This window comes from Oreochromis aureus, linkage group 3, assembly GCF_013358895.1.
Source record: "Oreochromis aureus strain Israel breed Guangdong linkage group 3, ZZ_aureus, whole genome shotgun sequence".
NCBI lineage: Eukaryota > Metazoa > Chordata > Actinopteri > Cichliformes > Cichlidae > Oreochromis > Oreochromis aureus.
This window is the reverse complement of record NC_052944.1, coordinates 65,170,446-65,187,727: the sequence shown is the minus strand read 5'-3', so window position 1 is coordinate 65,187,727 and position 17,282 is coordinate 65,170,446.

The following is a 17,282-nucleotide window of genomic DNA, read 5'->3' as shown; positions in this document are numbered from 1 at the left end:
TGGCCATCAAAGAACGTGGATTTTCAGTTTTGACAGTCCTGCTGTGTATATGCAGTGTTGCCAACTCCTCAGTAAGGAAAATCGCTATTGGCTGTCCTAAAAGTCGCTAGAAGTCGCTAAATGACGTCATCACCTAATTTGCATAATTGGTCACGCTAATATAATTGTAACCTATGTTGTTGGAGAGAGAAATAACATCGTGGAAGAGACATAAAGTGAGTAAAAAACGTCCTAAATGCATTTAGAGTTTATTTAGAACTACAAATTAAATTTCTTTTAGCAATTATTGTTTTTTTAATGTCACAATTCCAACCCTGCTCCTTTACCCGGGCTTGGACTGGCAAAAGTGACCCGAAATAGGCACTCTGGTGGAGTTACTTTGTGTTTGTGTGTGTTTATAAGTAGTTTTAAACCTTGTGATCCACAAAACAGCAGAAGAGTAAAAGATTAAAAGAAGAACTGACTGCGTTACAGCACCCGCTGCTTGTTGAGAGTAAAAGCGATACGCGCTTTCACGTCTTTTTTTAGCGACTTTTTATAGAAAAAAAGTCGCTAGGGGGTCTGAAAACTCGCTAAATATAGCGACAAAGTCGCTAAGTTGGCAACACTGTGTATATGTGCTCTATTTAGCAACAATCAGCCTGTTTAAGTCTCTTCTTCATCTGATTTAAAACAGTTATGATATGACATGATTCACAGTAAAGGAATATTTAATATTTCACGCTAGAATTCATTTTATCAGAAGCTGACCAGCGGCTGATCAGAGCTTGAAAAGTTTCTTATTATTCATATAAGTCAGCTTTCAGATAAATATAGAGGTGCCAGTATATTAAAAGAACAATATTTGAATATAGAAACAGAAATAAAAGCACTTTGAATGTTTCCTGAAGCTCAGATCATATTTACATTATATTATTAAAGTGTGATGTCATTAAGTTCATTAGCCAGCTGTTGTTTACAAGCTAATCTGCTTTCATGGCTGTCAAACAATGCTGTACGTAACGTTTCAAGCCCACACTTTTTTAAACACTACGTCACAGAGTGACAGTGGCGTAGCCGCGAGTAACAGATTTAACTTTCTGTAGGTGGAGGCTGTGCCTTAGAAATAGGAGGAGGAGTGACTCCGTGACTCCCAACATAAACCCGCGGGTGCACTCCGAGTGTGCTTCATAAAACATGTTTGCTGTAACATCTCTGTGGATCTGCTGGACTTTACTGTCTGTCTCCTTCGTGGGGTTTACCTGTGCAGGTGAGTTTTATTTTAAAATCCTATCAATTTATTTCTTACCCGCTGTTAGATGTTAGAGCTGCTTTAGTTTCAGCCGCTCACAGAGAGGACGCAGGTCTCCTGACCAGTAGCGGTTTTAGATACGACACGGGCGGTTGCCCGGGGCGGCATCACGGGCATCGGCAAAAAAAAAAAAAAAAAAAAAAATTGCTCGTACTCATGCTGCCCCGACATCAGCCAGCGCATAGTGGGAATGGTACAGGCACCGATCGGTTTTCTATCGCCCATTTGCTGGGAGTAAGGGCGCCCTCTGTTTGCGGTGTAGGGAGGAGAGGGCGGGCCGGCGGGGGATTCTCTGACCGGCTGGAGCAGCATCTAATAACCAACTCGCAAAATAAAACAAAATAAAAACAAACCAAAAAACACGAGACATTATGATACAGACTTATAATTTGCACCGATGTTTTTTCGAAATTCTATACACGAAAAGTGAGCGCGAGAGCCCTCGGTGCGCCTGCGCGCTGCTGAAGTCAAAGTAAACTTTCTTGTCATCTCCGCTACATACAGTCCAGTATATAGAGAGACGAGACGACGAGATCCAGTTACAACAGTGCAAGTAAACAAACAATAAATATAAGAAGAGTAAGAAAATAAATATACACTTTAGGACTCGGGGTAAAGGGATCAATAACTATTTATAATTTACAGTTTGATGATTTAAAGTCTCACACACAACCCGTCTGCTTCCAGATAGAACACATTTCATTCATAATGTTGTAAATCCAAGCCCATTATGTATTCATGATTTGAATCCTGGGTTGTGCGAATTCCCAGAAATAAACCTTAGACAAAGGTGTAGGTCTATTAGGTTATGTTGTGGTGATCCTCGAGTTGGGGGATTTGTGTTCATACTGGAGTGCAAAATTAAAGTGTTACGGGTCCGAAATTGAGGACGAGAGTAAAACAATGATGGTCCAGAAGAGGTCGATCAAACAATTGATTTTAATGAATACACGCAGCGTGGGGAGACGTACACTGGAAACCATCAGTCGTAAATCCCCGTCCCAAAATACACTTCAGATTGCTTTTATAACATCAGGGTATTGTAACGCCCCCTCTTGCGTTTACAAGCACATAATTTGCATCTTAAGAACATTCTTTGCCCCTTGTACAGACAATGATCTATTCTAAGAGATAAATGCAGAGACAGAAGTTCCCCTTTCTGGCATCCTCTTTCAAATATGGTGATGATCTCAGGCCTTTGAGGTCCCCATGGACTTGTCCTCCTCTTTGCGTCACCTGTTGCTAGGCAAACTCAAATGCAACAAGAAGCTGAATACATTCAGGCCTTTGCTCAGCTACTATTTTACTGTAACAATATACTCAGCATATAAGCTTTTAAGATTATAGATTTAACTCAACGATTTAAAGTGGTTATAACTGCACCTGTAATAAACATGTTAATATTTGATTATGATAACCCCTGTAATACAAATTATAACATAATGCCAACAGCTTCAATAAATGCTTTGATGAAATGATAATTAATGCAATGATAAAGATGATGGTTATGAACAGTAACCATAAAATAATTCCTATAATTCTTCAAAAGCCAATGGAAGATGGACAAGAAAAGTTCAAAGCCATCAGGTCCTCACTTTAGAAAAAAATAGAAAAGAAGAGAAGGAGAAACGAGCAAAAGATACAGGTAAGCAGATGTGTCATTGGATAATGGCAGGTCAGATGACTGTCAAGAAGCCAAAGAGGAGAAAAGGCCGAGGTTTGCCACGTTACACAATAACTGCAAGCCAGTGAAGCACACTCAGGGAATCTTTCTGTAACCTGGATCCACTTATGCTCACATCATGAATCCTGATAAGAACACAGGAACAATAATTCACTCTTTGTCCATCTCACATAAAGACAGACGAGCCTCTAACAGCTCTCTAGATGAGGAACTGCTCTGAGCTCTGTGGACTCTTTACTTCAATCATCTTAAACTGTGATTATTGAATAATTCACAGTTTAACATCTTTATCTTTGATCCCGGCTCTCGGTGCAGCTCCTCAGTTCATCTACATCAGGACTCACTGTTCTCCTGCACACTTTGTTCCTCTACAACAACAACAACACAAATCATTGAGTTTTATTTATGGAAAATGTGTGAATATTTTTATTATCTTCATGATCCTTCTTGTTTCTTCTGTGGTTGAATGTGAATCCAGCATGAAGCCTTTGAATAACTGTTGTTAATAAAATGATGGTTAATTAATGAAAACTGAAAAAAATAATCATTTATTTTTTGCCTCATTGAACATCTGGATAATATTCTGTCTTCCTGTGATGTTCCTGCTGTGTGTGTTGTGATGTTTATAGATGTGACTGCATGTTAACTACAGTCTGATGTATTTGCCGATTTGTTGACTTTGTCCTTTTGAATGTCAGGACAGTTTTCTCCTCAGATCATCGAATATTCACACAGTGAAGGAGGAACTTTACTTTTTAATATTCCTGTTGTTTATCAAAGGAGAAAGAGTAAGCACTATATTTTACCCCTTGTTTATTATAGTCTATTTTAATAGAGGAAAGTAACCTATAAGATCGATAATTAAACTTTAAAAGAAGTCGTCTTCAGAGAGCAGATATTAAATTTTTGGGTCTTGAAATCATCAGTTGAAAGTTTTTATTACACAGCAGCATCTTTTTATCAAATATGAAGACACACAGAGTGTTTCTGTGAATGTGTTTCTCCATCTGTGTCTGTTCGATCCCTGAGGCTCGTTCAGCAGAGTTAAAGTGAGAAGATACAGGATCAAATGTAGAGTCAAAATATTTTATTGTATCCAGAAAACAAAACAAAAATGAAAAAAATAAAAACTTCTTTTTCAGTTTGTCAGTAAAAACTGACTGACAGCCACATGGGCTCAGCAGGACTTCAGACATTCAATTCTACGTTTCAAAGAAGAAGATCCACACTGAGAAAGGTGCAAACACTGAAAATCTTTTGTCTGATAATTTGCCTGTTAAATTAAAGTTAAAGTGAATGACCAAATTACAGATTTTAGTTTTTATTGCAGTTTTAGAAAGTTTGCCAATGTTTTTGAAAATGGGGTTTGTAAAACATAGAGTATTATTAATATCTACATATATTTCTATCTATTTGTGTTATACAAAAAGGACTTGCATAGAAAAGACATACAAACAGGTTCTTGTATGAATGTGTGTGGATGAGGAAAGTTATATAAAGCATTTTAAATGCTCAGGTCAATTACAAAAGCATAAGAACCAGTTCATTTACACAGTTCATATCGACATGTAACTTTTTATACTTAAAATAGACGTCAAAGGCAGTAAGTATCTTGGTTGAGTGACTCTGTCCCTGAGAGTTTATGGATGTTTACAGCTGAAGTTTAGCACTTTTTTCTGAACACAGTCCAAAGTAAAGCGCACATCAGCAGAGCTACTAATGCTGCTGCTGCTGTCAGGACAATTAAAATATTCTTCCAGTCTCTCTCTTCTTCTTGGGGTGGTGAAGTTGGTCTCTGAGGTTGGAGCTGATCAGCAGCTGCTGTAACAGACAAATAAAATGAAACCATCAGGATGTTTGACATAAACAACACTTCATGTTTTTCAGTTATAAATCACAAACATTGCACATAAAAGTTGAACAGACCAGTAAATATAAAAGTGATCATTCAGTTTTGACTTGTTAAAACTTACCAGTGACGTTGAGTCTACAACTCGCAGATCTGAGACCATAATCTGTGTTTACTTGACATCTGTATTGACCCGAGTCCTCAGTCCTGAGTCTGCACAGCTGGAGTCTGATTCGTCCTTCTCTGAGGGCGTCTTCGTCACTCTGAACTCGTCCTGAAAACTTTTCATCCTGAGACTCTGAGACTTCAGCACCATTGTGGACATGATACAGGAGTGAGGATTTATTACCAGTTACCAGGTCACAGTAAATTATTAGATATGTGGGGGATCTGCCTGTTTCTACTGTGAACGTCCACTTTACATAAAGTAAAAAAGTACTTTCCCTACTCACTCATCTACTCAGAGCGATACTGCTGAGGCCTACTTAGATTAGGGCTTCATTTTTCCTCTCTTCTGATATGAATTTACACTTTAACATTTCCAAAGCAATTTCCCAACAATCTCTGAACCTAAAACAAGGGTGGAATATTTCCCAAAACCATAGCATATTTTTTAAGGACACTCCAGTTTTGTGATTATTTTCCCCTCCATCGCACACAGCCGAGTCCATCAAGTGTAAATGAAGAAGAATATAAGGTGGAGATTTGTTTCCCCTGCAGAAGATCCTCATGGACGTTAGGATTCATGATCATGCTGCTGGTGGAAACTTAGTTATGTTTGTAGTCTGATGTGCATATGTTAACTTACATATGTAAACTTCTTGGGTGTGCTAGTATTACCCTTGAATGATGTATTTCAGGGGTAGGCAACCTTTCTGATGACGAGTGCCATTTAAAATTTCCTCAGAAGTCAATGTGCCATATGATTGCATTAGCAATAAATTTAATAACACTCTATATCAACAGTTACACATTATATAGAACCACTTTATAGAATTATATTTGTTTGCAAATGTTGGCAGCTATCAGCGAATAGTTATCAGCTATTTTGAAACAAAAAAAAGACACTTTTTTATCCATAACGGCAAATGAACTGTACAACAGAAAATACAAATGCTATTTATGGTCTCCTCACAACAATGATAAGAAAAATAAAATGGGCCAATATGGCATGTTTGTTAATACAGAGACACACATGTTAATGTGATCTCTGGTCTCCCACTCAGAGACACAGGTCTCTGAGTGTCCAGCATTCAGACGGCTACCTGAGGACACTCATGTGAGAGAAAATCTGCTCACACAGATATGTAGAGCCAAATACTGTCAATAAGGCCTCTGCAATGTTCTGAAGACAGTTAAACTTGTCAGGTAGTGATGTCCAGCAGGTGAAAATGCAGCTCCATGAACACGCACAGCTGTGGATTCCAGCTGCTTCGATGTCGCATTAACTGGCATTAACTCAGCCAGTTAATGCGAGACAAATCTAGCTGCTCATTAAAGATTTCTGGTTTGATCAGAAAATAAAACGTTGGTCCATACACCTGAAAGTCCCAAAAATGCATTGTGTCTCGAGTCTATGGATGCATTTTGACTAAAGACCGGCCCCCCAGACATTAAAGCCATAAAGCCTTTGAATGAAAACAAACGCTGTTGTGACAGTGATGTACACTGTCTTGTTGGTAAATGTATGATTTCTATTCATTTTACATCAGATAAAAACTTTGGTTGTAAGCTTTTGATAATTATTTAATAACAGCCAGACATTTTAAATGAGAATAAGAAAGTATTTCCTTGTCCCCCCCTTTCCCTGTTAATGCCCTACCTGGCCCCCTGGCAACACTTTGCTAGATCCGCCCCTGCACAGTTACCAGCTGTCAGCTACTTAGAAAAGGATCCTGGTGTTATTTGTCTCTCAGAAACAGTTCATAACGTCAACTCATTCATGTCACCTAAAAGGTAAACCTGTTTCTCCATCACCTGTTCAGCTCTGATGATTCAGTAAGGACATCTCCTGGTTTCATCTGCATGTTTCCCTCTCACCACATATCCAAACCGATATCATGACCAGCAGCTTTTACAGCTGTGGCTCCAGCAAACATCAGCTGATACTAGAAATTAATATTAAATAAATTCTAACAACAGCTGATCAAGCTTAAACGTGCTGCTGTTGTTTAGTGCGACATCTGCTGGTTTCCTCTTTCTGGCGCAAAGTGGGCGATAAACAAACAAGAGAGAAAAGCTGATCAGCTGATCATTGGGACGATTCCGTTTGTACGGGACGGTTGGCAACTCTACTAACTAACCTTATGAATAAAATAAAGTTCACTATCAATAAAATCATAGCACCCGCCCAGCAGTATATAAACTCCATCATGCTAGCTAGCACGCAGTAAGAGTTATTGTAACTGACTGTAAAAAGTCAGCACATCGAAAATAAACTCGACCTAAACTTGTTTTATATCTGACCCAGATAGACTGCAGGTCATAACTTCTTACCTGAAGTTCAGTTCACCTGACACTCGGACCTGCACTGCCTCGGGTCTTTCCTCCTCCTGCCTCCCCTTCCCTCATCCACCTGCTGGCCTCCACCACTTGTTAATTTTACTGAATCTGTGGAAGCTACGCCATGGCCACCACCAAACAACTGAGTTATTTTTACACACCGACCAGCGTCTGGCCAATCCACCACCAAAAAAAAAAAAAAAAAATCATCAGTCCAGCTATGGTTATGGTTTTTATAAAGGTGTAAAGCTATTCTTATTTCTGTTAATGATAAGAGACAATAATGATTTGGGGCATCAAAAACACCCTGGCAGCCTCTCAGCCTCTGAGTTAGTTGGTTACCAACGGTGGCACGCGTGCCTAGGGTTGCCGACCCCTGATGTATTTTGTAAATAAAATGAATATTATACAACTTAGCAGAGTTTGTAGTATTTAAATATAAATTTTTCTTATTTATTGAAGACGAGCACCATAGTGATGAGGCGCAGGCCGACCCGGCAGAGACGAGCGTGCCCACAGCTTACACTAGTGATGGTCAAATGAAGCTTTCTGAAGCTTGTATTGAAAAACGGTTCATGACTCCGGGCTGTTCAGCACAGTCCTCTCTGGTGACATCTGGTGGCCAAAAATATGACGAGCAGCTTGAATCTACAAAATAAAACGAGCTGCTTCGTTATGACTGCCCACTCTACAGAGTGGAGTTCTGTCTGATATTGGGCCGCCGCTGTGTTGATGTGAACGTGTATTTTTTAGGGGTGAAAAAAAATTGTTCTTTATTTGTTTCATTACGTATTTAATAAATAATTTTGATCGATAATCTCTGTTCAAACATGCGCCATGGTGTGGTCTTTTTTTACTTGTGACTTCTTGATGCTGATAAATACCACGTTACAGTATACATATAATAATGTACAACACATTATGGAGTATGCTTCTGCTGTGAGGTGCTGCCTCCATGTACTTATGCAATTAATCGCCGGATAGCTGGACAGGTATGTTTATAAATAATATTATATTACGCCAATTTTCTTATACATATTTTTGACCTGGGGGTAGAATTGATTGCGAACTAGAGGGGGAAATACTTATGAACCTGTAAAGTAAAAACATGCATTTAAAGTAACCATTTTTCATTTTTATTTAAGAAGAGAATTTGGCCGAACCTGTTCCTTTTCGTGGAGATAATTTCTCTGAGCTTATTTAAAAAGATTATTTAAATAATAAAATATATTTTTATGACATGAAATGTAAAGAGTCAAATGGAAGTCTTTCTAAAGTTATTTAATGATATTTAGATTATGAAAAGCAGGTTTTTGACATTTTAAGTTTGTCCCGTTGTCAGACAAAATAAACACACACAAAACAAAAGCAAACAGCCAGAACACAAAGCTGGAAAACCCACCCGCCTGACCAAAATCAACTCAAACAACATAACCTCCTCTCTTTCTCGTTGGCTCCATTTCTCAGTAGAAATATCAGTGGTTCGCTATCTGTCACCATCAAAACACTCCTCAAATCCCGCAAATGACTCACTTCCTTATAAACCATTGAATCAGGTACCGAAGCAGTTCTAAGGTTCTAAGCTTCAGACGTCACTGATCACGTGACTCTGGCCAAACGAATCAAGCCTCAACCAGGGGCGGAGCGTGGGGGTGGCTTACTGGGCTTAAGCCCGGGTTGTTTTTTCAGAAGCCCGGGGTCTTTTGGAGTGTCATTTTTTCATAGTTGGATGCCTGGCTGACAACTGTATAAAACAAAAAACTACACACAATATTCGAAGCACGTAGTGCACACTGTGGGAATTTACGACTGTGCGTAAATCCCCCCTAATATTGGTATGATCCGAGCTCAGGCACTAAGCGACTGAGCGAGGGGGCGGGGCAGCTGCTGCCTGCGAGTGCGCTGAGAGAAACGGAGCCAGCCAGACAGAGGAGAACTGAAGTTTGAGCAGGTACCAAAGCAAATCATTCGTACTGTACAAATAATGTAAATATGACGGTTTATCACAAAAGATTGATATCAAACTGATCACTTGACCCATATTACGTTACTTGCTCTTCGAGTGAATCAACAAATGGCGAAATGAAAAGCCGAACAACAACAATGCTGTTTTTTTTTAGAGAGAGTCTTAGCTTACATGTGTGTTTATTTCATATTTTAAGTTGTTACCTTCCACGGATAAATAAAAAGGTTTCGGTTTCAGTAATGCACTGATATACAAGAATGGACATAAGGGGCTTCTTTCAAAGAAAAAACTCTGGTAGTATTTTATATATTATGCTTTGTATGTTGTTCAGTATATTTCTATGCAAAACAAGAGGAACTTCAATACACAGCAGTATATTCACAACTGAAACCAGATATTTACATACACTTTATGGAAAACAGAAGAACATTTTTTTTAATGTACAACATCAATTTAGAGTAAACTTGTTTTGTTTTAGATAAATAAATGTTGAAATATCTTTTGAATTAGTTAAATGTCAGAATAAAAAGAGGGAGCTGTCTATTTTAATCACTTTCATCAAATTTAGGAGCACATATACACTAAGTTTATTGTTAATTAATAAGAAAACTCCAGACGATTCCATTCTGAGCTGAAGAAGCTTCTGATAGGTTAGTAGAGTCCATGTGAGTAAATTGGTGGCACAGCTGTGGATGCATATAAGGCAAAACACAGAGCCTGTTTCTTTGAAATGGGAAAATCAAGAGATGTCAACCAAAACACCAGGAAAAGAACTGTGGAGCTCCATAAGTGTGGCTCAACTTTGAATACAATTTGGTGCCATTTACAATTAAGAAATACAGATAGTTTCTCTCTTTACTCTTAAAGTTAACAAATATGTTTTATATATTTATCAATCTAAAAAAAATAAACATTTAGTCTGATTTGATGTTACAATTAAAAAAGTGTTTGTGTTTTGATCTGAAGAGTATGTAAATATCTGATTTCAACTGTATATTTGATGATTGTCAGCACAGAGAGGGAGAGAGAGGAGCAGAGAGGGGGAGAGAGGAGCAGAGAGGGAGAGAGAGGAACAGAGAGGGAGATGGAGAATGAGGACAGAACAGAGATGGAACAAGAGCAGGTGAGACAGACATGTTAGTCAAATGGTTGTTTACCAAAAGTATCACCGTATCATAGGTACTCATGTATCTCGTAGCTAAAAAGAAACCTAAAAAACCTAAAAAGAAACCTAAAAAAACCTAAAAAGAAACACTATAGTGTTTCTTTTTAGGTTTGTTATTTTTCAAATTCTATATTTATTAAGTTATGCAGGCTTGTTTGCACAACAAGGCTAAATAATTATATAAACTTTTCTCAATCTAAATAGTGGACTTTGGTAGAATTAAAAAATAAGTGTAGTGCAGGTCTATGATGATTTTGAGTGTTTTGATTCTGGTTCTGTCTTGGTTAAGTCCTAAGTAGTCCTGATTTTGAACTGTTGTAGACCTGTTTTAATTCCGGATCAGTTCTGGGTCTGGTTGAATTGGGGTTTAGTCCGCGTGTCTTGATACAGCCCCGTCTTTGTTCTGTCTTGCTGCTTAATTAAAAAACTAGCTTAAGGTGTCCTGCAGATGTGATATATATTTTTCCCTATATGAAGTCATTCTTTTTTTGAACAAAACTCAAAACAGAGCCAATTAATCTTTCAGTCATTTCTACCCCCCCCCCCCAAAAAAAAAAATCCCACATGCATACTACCCTTTAGGGCTAAGCCCCGGGTGTTTCAAATGTCTGGCTCCGCCTCTGTATGGGCCTGCATGAATAAACTTTCTGAATCCTTTATCATCTGCAACTGAAAATAGTTGTGGATGATTACTATACCTTTCTAATGTGACTTTGTTGTCCCTGGCGCGCTCTCTCCCTCCTGCTCTGATCCTGTGCTACTCTGCCAAGCACAAAGCACAAGGCTCGCGTGCGGAGTGAAGCGAAAAAAAAGTGTGAGAGGGTGAGAGAGAGAAAGAAAAAAAAAACAGGGCTCCCAATAAGGACCCTGCTCGCATCGTTCACTTCAAAAACTGAGTAAGAGGGGCTGCTATTGTGTGTGTGTGTGTGGATAATAGCAAACACTGAAATACATTTTTTGCACGCAGCTGTGAATTTTCTTCACTCAAAATAAATTTCTCCACAAAATGCAACACTTGCACCTGCAGATTTTTTTTTTTCAATTTTCTTTTACATGCGCTCAGAATAGTGGCACAAAAATAATGGCATAGGAAACAGCTTACACTGTTTCCGGGTAGAAACTCCTCTTTAGTTCCCAAAGTCAAACGAACACTGCTGCATCACTGAGACTTTAAAACTGCCTAAATTCTTTCATCTTTAATAAAATGATCAGCGTTGCTGCTTTACCAGGTGTAACAATTAAGTTTAACATCCAGGCATCCATGAAAACAGACTTTATTACATTTGAGTTAGAAGTTAGCAGGAAGTTAGCTCGCTATTTTCCACCTAAATATAATATACAATGTTCTGACTGATAATGTGCTACGTGACCGCTAGCGACACAACTATCTTAGAATAACAAACACAGTGAAGCAGGAGGATAAATCTAACTTTTGTCCACTCGATAAACATTAATGCAAGTGTTCCTGATGGTCAGGGACAAATGCAATCGCATGGCAGGATGTTGTAAACGGACCAAACTTCAGTCAGTAGAACAACCGAGATAATCCATCAACAATACGAGGTTAGTCATTAATATACTGCTGGATGGGCTGTAGTTAGATCATGAGGTTTAATCAAATGCAAAAATAAAAAAATAAATTAAATGATATATTTTATATGTTATACATGTGTACATTTTACATATAGAAGCACGATCGCAGTCACCCACTGAAAGATCATCTGTAGAGTCTTTTTACAAAGATGGTACAGGACAGAAATGCTCCCTGCAGAGACACTCATGCTCCCACATGGTGTTATAAAGAGAGAGAGAATTTGTAGGAGTTAAAATACAAACATATTCTGTTCACTCACCTGTTAACTCAGAAAGTAGAAACAAAAACAAGGATTCTTAAATAAGCCATGTTTAACAGGAGGATGACGACCACAGAGCAGCAGAGTCCAGAGTGAAACAGAGACTTCCTGGTATGAAAAGGGCTTGCACGTTCAAACTACTTAACCCATGGGTGGAGGATTTAAAGGCAAATGAGTCAGTGAAAAAAAATAACTCACCACATTAATTGTAAGAAACAAAAGCAACCAATGAAGACGTATAATAGAGAGAGATATTCTCAGCTCAAAGAATCAGGTTTCGTGTGCATCAGTTGAGTTTCGCTTTACTGACACCAGCAAAAAATAACCCAGCGGTAAAGTTTCAGCAGCACAAGCTGTGTGTCACATTACATTCATTACATTACACATTACATGTTGTTTGTGCTGCAGAGAGTACCTGTCATCCATGTGTACAGAGTCTTCAGGGTCAGACCTGAAGTCACTGAACAGCCTGTAGCAAGTCCAGTTTAAAGTCTAAATCTCAGATCTGACATTAAAATTGTGTAAAAAATGCAACAACAGTTAAATTTAGTTATGAAGAAACCTGAGAGGGTTTTAAATATGTTTAACTTTGTTTTAAAGCTGTTTCGCAGGCCTGTGAGGGAGAGTCAGCTCCCCTGTCTGTGACCTGTCTGTGACCTGTCTGTGACCTGTCTGTGGGCTCAGGGGTGGTGAAACTCAGTGTGCTGCTCTCTGTTCTTGGCACTGAAACAAAGACCTCCAGAGGAACCACGCCTGGCGAGCAGCCCAAAGGAATAAGTGCAGAGACCCAAAAGGAATTTGTATCAGCTCAGTTTCAGTTTCACAAAAGAGATCAACGTCATGACTCACACTGTGTTCACTGAACCAGTGGAGTGTAGGAGGGCTCAGAGGATGTAACCACACACAGGCTGACTGAGGAACCAGGAATAAACTGCTTCACTGAACCTCTGCAGAGCAGGTTTTTATGTTAACAATCACAACACAATTTATTGACTTAAAAAATATGAAATTGTTTTAAACATGACTAAATGATTTTGTGACTTCTTTCAATAAATAACCAAAAGCTGTGCCTGCAGTAAGCTGATGGTTTCCTGTTTGTCTTTTATCCTTTAAAATGTTATCTTGGTTTATTTGTGACTCTGAGAACGTCGAGGTAACAGGAAGATGTTTTATTTGCACTGAAATGAGTTTTACACTTGTGTTCACTGCAGACTGTCAGGATCTGCTTCACAGTGTATTGTTTATATTCTGTGTTTGAATGGAGGGATTCAGAGACCTGTATGATCTCCTCCTGCAGCTCCTCACTCTGATTGGCTGCTGTAGTAGTGAACCGTTTACTTTTGACCTCTTTAACCTCGCTGCTCTGAGTTGTTTCCTCTTTTAGAAAAATAAAAGAGCCGAGCGTCGACAGGCGGTGTCTTTGACTGGATGTTTCCTCGCTGTGAACACACATGGTTCATATTTGAAGATAGGAACCAACCAAATATTTGTTATATACAGTTTCAGACTGTAGAATCTGAATTTTGTGTGAACAACAAGGAGCCATGGATCCAGCCTGCCTTAGTACCAGCTGAGCATCACAGCCTACCTCAGTGTTCTTGCCGACCATCTCCGTCTCTTTCAGACCACATCTGCTGATGGCTGCTTCCAGCAAGATAACGCACCACTGATTTAAAGCTTTTTCTTTAACACGATCAGTTCACTGTGATCAGACGACCGCCACAGTCACCAGATGAAACACAAACCTTTAGGATGTTCTGGAAATCTTCAGTAACTTTGGGTATCATGTCAGTTTGGACCAAAATATCTGAGAAATGTTTCCAGCACATTTTTTTAAATCTATGACATGAAGAATTGAAGCAGTTCCAAAGGCAAAAGGGGAGTTCAACTTGATACTACACAGGTGTTCCTAATAAAGTGGCCAGTGAGTATATAACACCATAACTAAATCAATAGTATGACCACAAATTGTGGTGGTTGAGCAGGCGACCCATAGGTTACATCTGCTAGTAAGACGTTTGCTCCACATCAGACACAAAGCAGCTGCTGCTCATTCACAAAGTGGAGATTTTAAACTGTCAGTGGTGAAAACTCAGAGGTGGAGAGCCTGTTGTTGCACTTAAATGCCAGCAGATGGCAGCATCAGAGCATGATTTAATTTCTAAGGAGCATTTATGGACCAGCTCCAGCGTCTCATAGCTTTGCACCAGAGGGCACTTTAACACAATCAGTTGTGAAGAGTTTCATCAGTATGCTTAGGAGAAACTCCAACAAGTTGTACAGGAAGGCAGATTATAAATGGAGTTTCCATCATATCACTAAATGTTGATATGCATCTGTTATAAGAGTTTGACTTTGGTAAGATCTATTCTGAGTCTCCTTATAGAGTGCTGTGTTTTTTCTTCCTTCATCTAAACTTGATGTTGAACATTTTACTTATAACATAGTTAAAAAATCATATTTTATAATGAACTCTGATCCATCATGTAGATACAGAAGAAGCTGAGTCCAGCTGTGTCTGAGATTTATTTTGTCCATCAAATCTGTTAAAATCAAATCTGTAACGTCTGATAAGCAGACGACTCTCAGCTCTGGTGACAGACATCAAATTGCACAGTAACTAAGATTCTTGTGTGAAAGTTTTCCTGCTGCTTTAAGTCTGTGGCTCACATGAACTTTGTTATCTGCTCTTTGTTAATGTCATTATGATTTAAAAAGGTCAAACATAAGCACATGTGAAATAAAAGATTTTGTATTTTCTCTCATAATTCCCACAAATTCTGCCAGGTTATGTAAATTTATGAGTACAGCTGTACCTCTGCTGTCTGCACATTCCCATGGCAGTAGATTGAGGGTTCATATCAAGCAGTATGAACTCTTATTATATTATATGAGTTTTAGCTGCACTGTGCTGCTGTTCTGTGTCCACGTTTGTTTGTAGGCATCAGAATCAGTTGTTCATCAGCTGTGCAGCTAGTTTTCCAGCAGGGTCCTGCTGTATATTTTTATGTTCATCAGACTGCAGATTTTCACGTCTCTGGAATAGTTGGCACTAATAAGGATAGATTTCTGTGGAATAACATAGAATAGAATAGAATAGAATAGAATAGAATAGAATAGAATTCAACTTTATTGTCATTGCACATGTCACAGGTACAGGGCAACGAAATGCAGTTTGCATCCATCCAGAAAGTGCTTTAGTCGTGATATAGATATATTACAATATAAATTAGCAATAATAGAGATGTGTAAGTATATTACAGAAATGGGTCTATTATGGTATGTTATAATGTACACAGTGTGAAGTATGTTATGAATATTCTATAACTAAGTATGTACAGGCTGTAGTGAGTATAAGCTATGTACAGGATATGAACAGGATATAAATATGAAATAAAAACTATACAGAAATCTGAGATATACAGTTATACAGAAATGTGAACTATGCAAGTTATAAACAGTTGTAGGATTAAAAATTATCGTATGTACAGAATGATTATTTACACAGAACTATACAGTAGTGATAAAGTGCTAGTGGTTGTGGGTGTGTGTATGTTCAGTCCATGAGTTTAACGTGGGTCAGATGTCAGGAGGCAGAGTTCAGGAGTCTGACAGCTGTGGGGAAGAAGCTGTTCCGGTACCTGGTGGTCTTAGTCCGGAGGCTCCTGTAGCGCCTCCCAGAGGGCAGGAGGGTGAAGAGTCCATGTGATGGGTGACTGGGGTCTCTGATGATTTTCCCAGCCCTTTTCAGACACCGCTTCCTGTAGATGTCCTTTATGGCAGGAAGTGGTGCTCCGGCGATGCGCTGGGCAGTTTTCACGACCCTCTGCAACGCCTTCCGGTCCGAGGCAGAGCAGTTCCCGTACCAGACTGTTATACAGTTGGTCAGGATGCTCGATGGTGCAGCGATAGAAGTTCACCAGGATGTCTGAGGAAAGGTGGTTCTTCCTCAGAGTCCTCAAGAAGAAGAGGCGCTGGTGAGCCTTCTTGACCAGCTTGGAGCAGTTGGTCGTCCAGGTGAGATCCTCGGAGATGTGGACTCCCAGGAACTTGAAGCTGCTCACACGCTCCACAGCCGTCCCCTTAATGTGGATGGGTGGATGTGGGTCAGCATTCCTCCTGTAGTCCACGATGAGCTCCTTAGTCTTCTCGGTGTTAAGCAGCAGGTTGTTTCTGTCGCACCACTCAGCCAGACGATCCACCTCCTCCCTGTAGGCGCCCTCATCGTTGTCACTGATGAGGCCAATCACCGTGGTGTCATCTGCAAACTTAATGATGGTGTTGGAACCATCAGCAGGTCTGCAGTCGTGGGTGAAGAGGGAGTAGAGGAAAGGGCTCATCACACAGCCCTGTGGTACACCGGTGTTCATTGTGATTGTAGATGAGCAGCGGTTATCCAGTCGGACATGTTGGGGGGTTTGGTCAGGAAGTCCAGTAACCATTTGCAGATGAGGGAACTGATGCCCAGGTCTGTCAGTTTCCTGATGAGTTGTGATGGGTGGATTGTGTTGAATGCTGAACTGAAGTCTATAAACAGCATTCTGGTGTAGGTGTTGTTGTTGTCCAGGTGTGAGAGGACAGAGTGCAGTGCGATGGAGACTGCATCCTCTGTGCTCCTGTTCTGGCGGTATGCAAATTGGTGGGGGTCCAGGGTGGGGGGGAGACAGGATTTGAAGTGTGCTAAGACCAGCTGCTCTAAGCACTTAGTGATGATGGGGGTGAGGGCTACTGGGCGGTAGTCATTGAGGCTAGATGGGTTGGAGTTTTTGGGTATCGGGACGATGGAGGTGGATTTGAAGCAGGCCGGTACCACAGCGTGGGCCAAGGACAGGTTGAATATGTCTGTCAGGACTCCTGCAAGCTCCCCGGAACATGCTTTGAGAACACGCCCGGGGATACCATCAGGACCTGCAGCCTTGTGGACATTGATCCTGCTCAGCACCGCTCCTACATCGGTGGGGGAGAGAGTCAG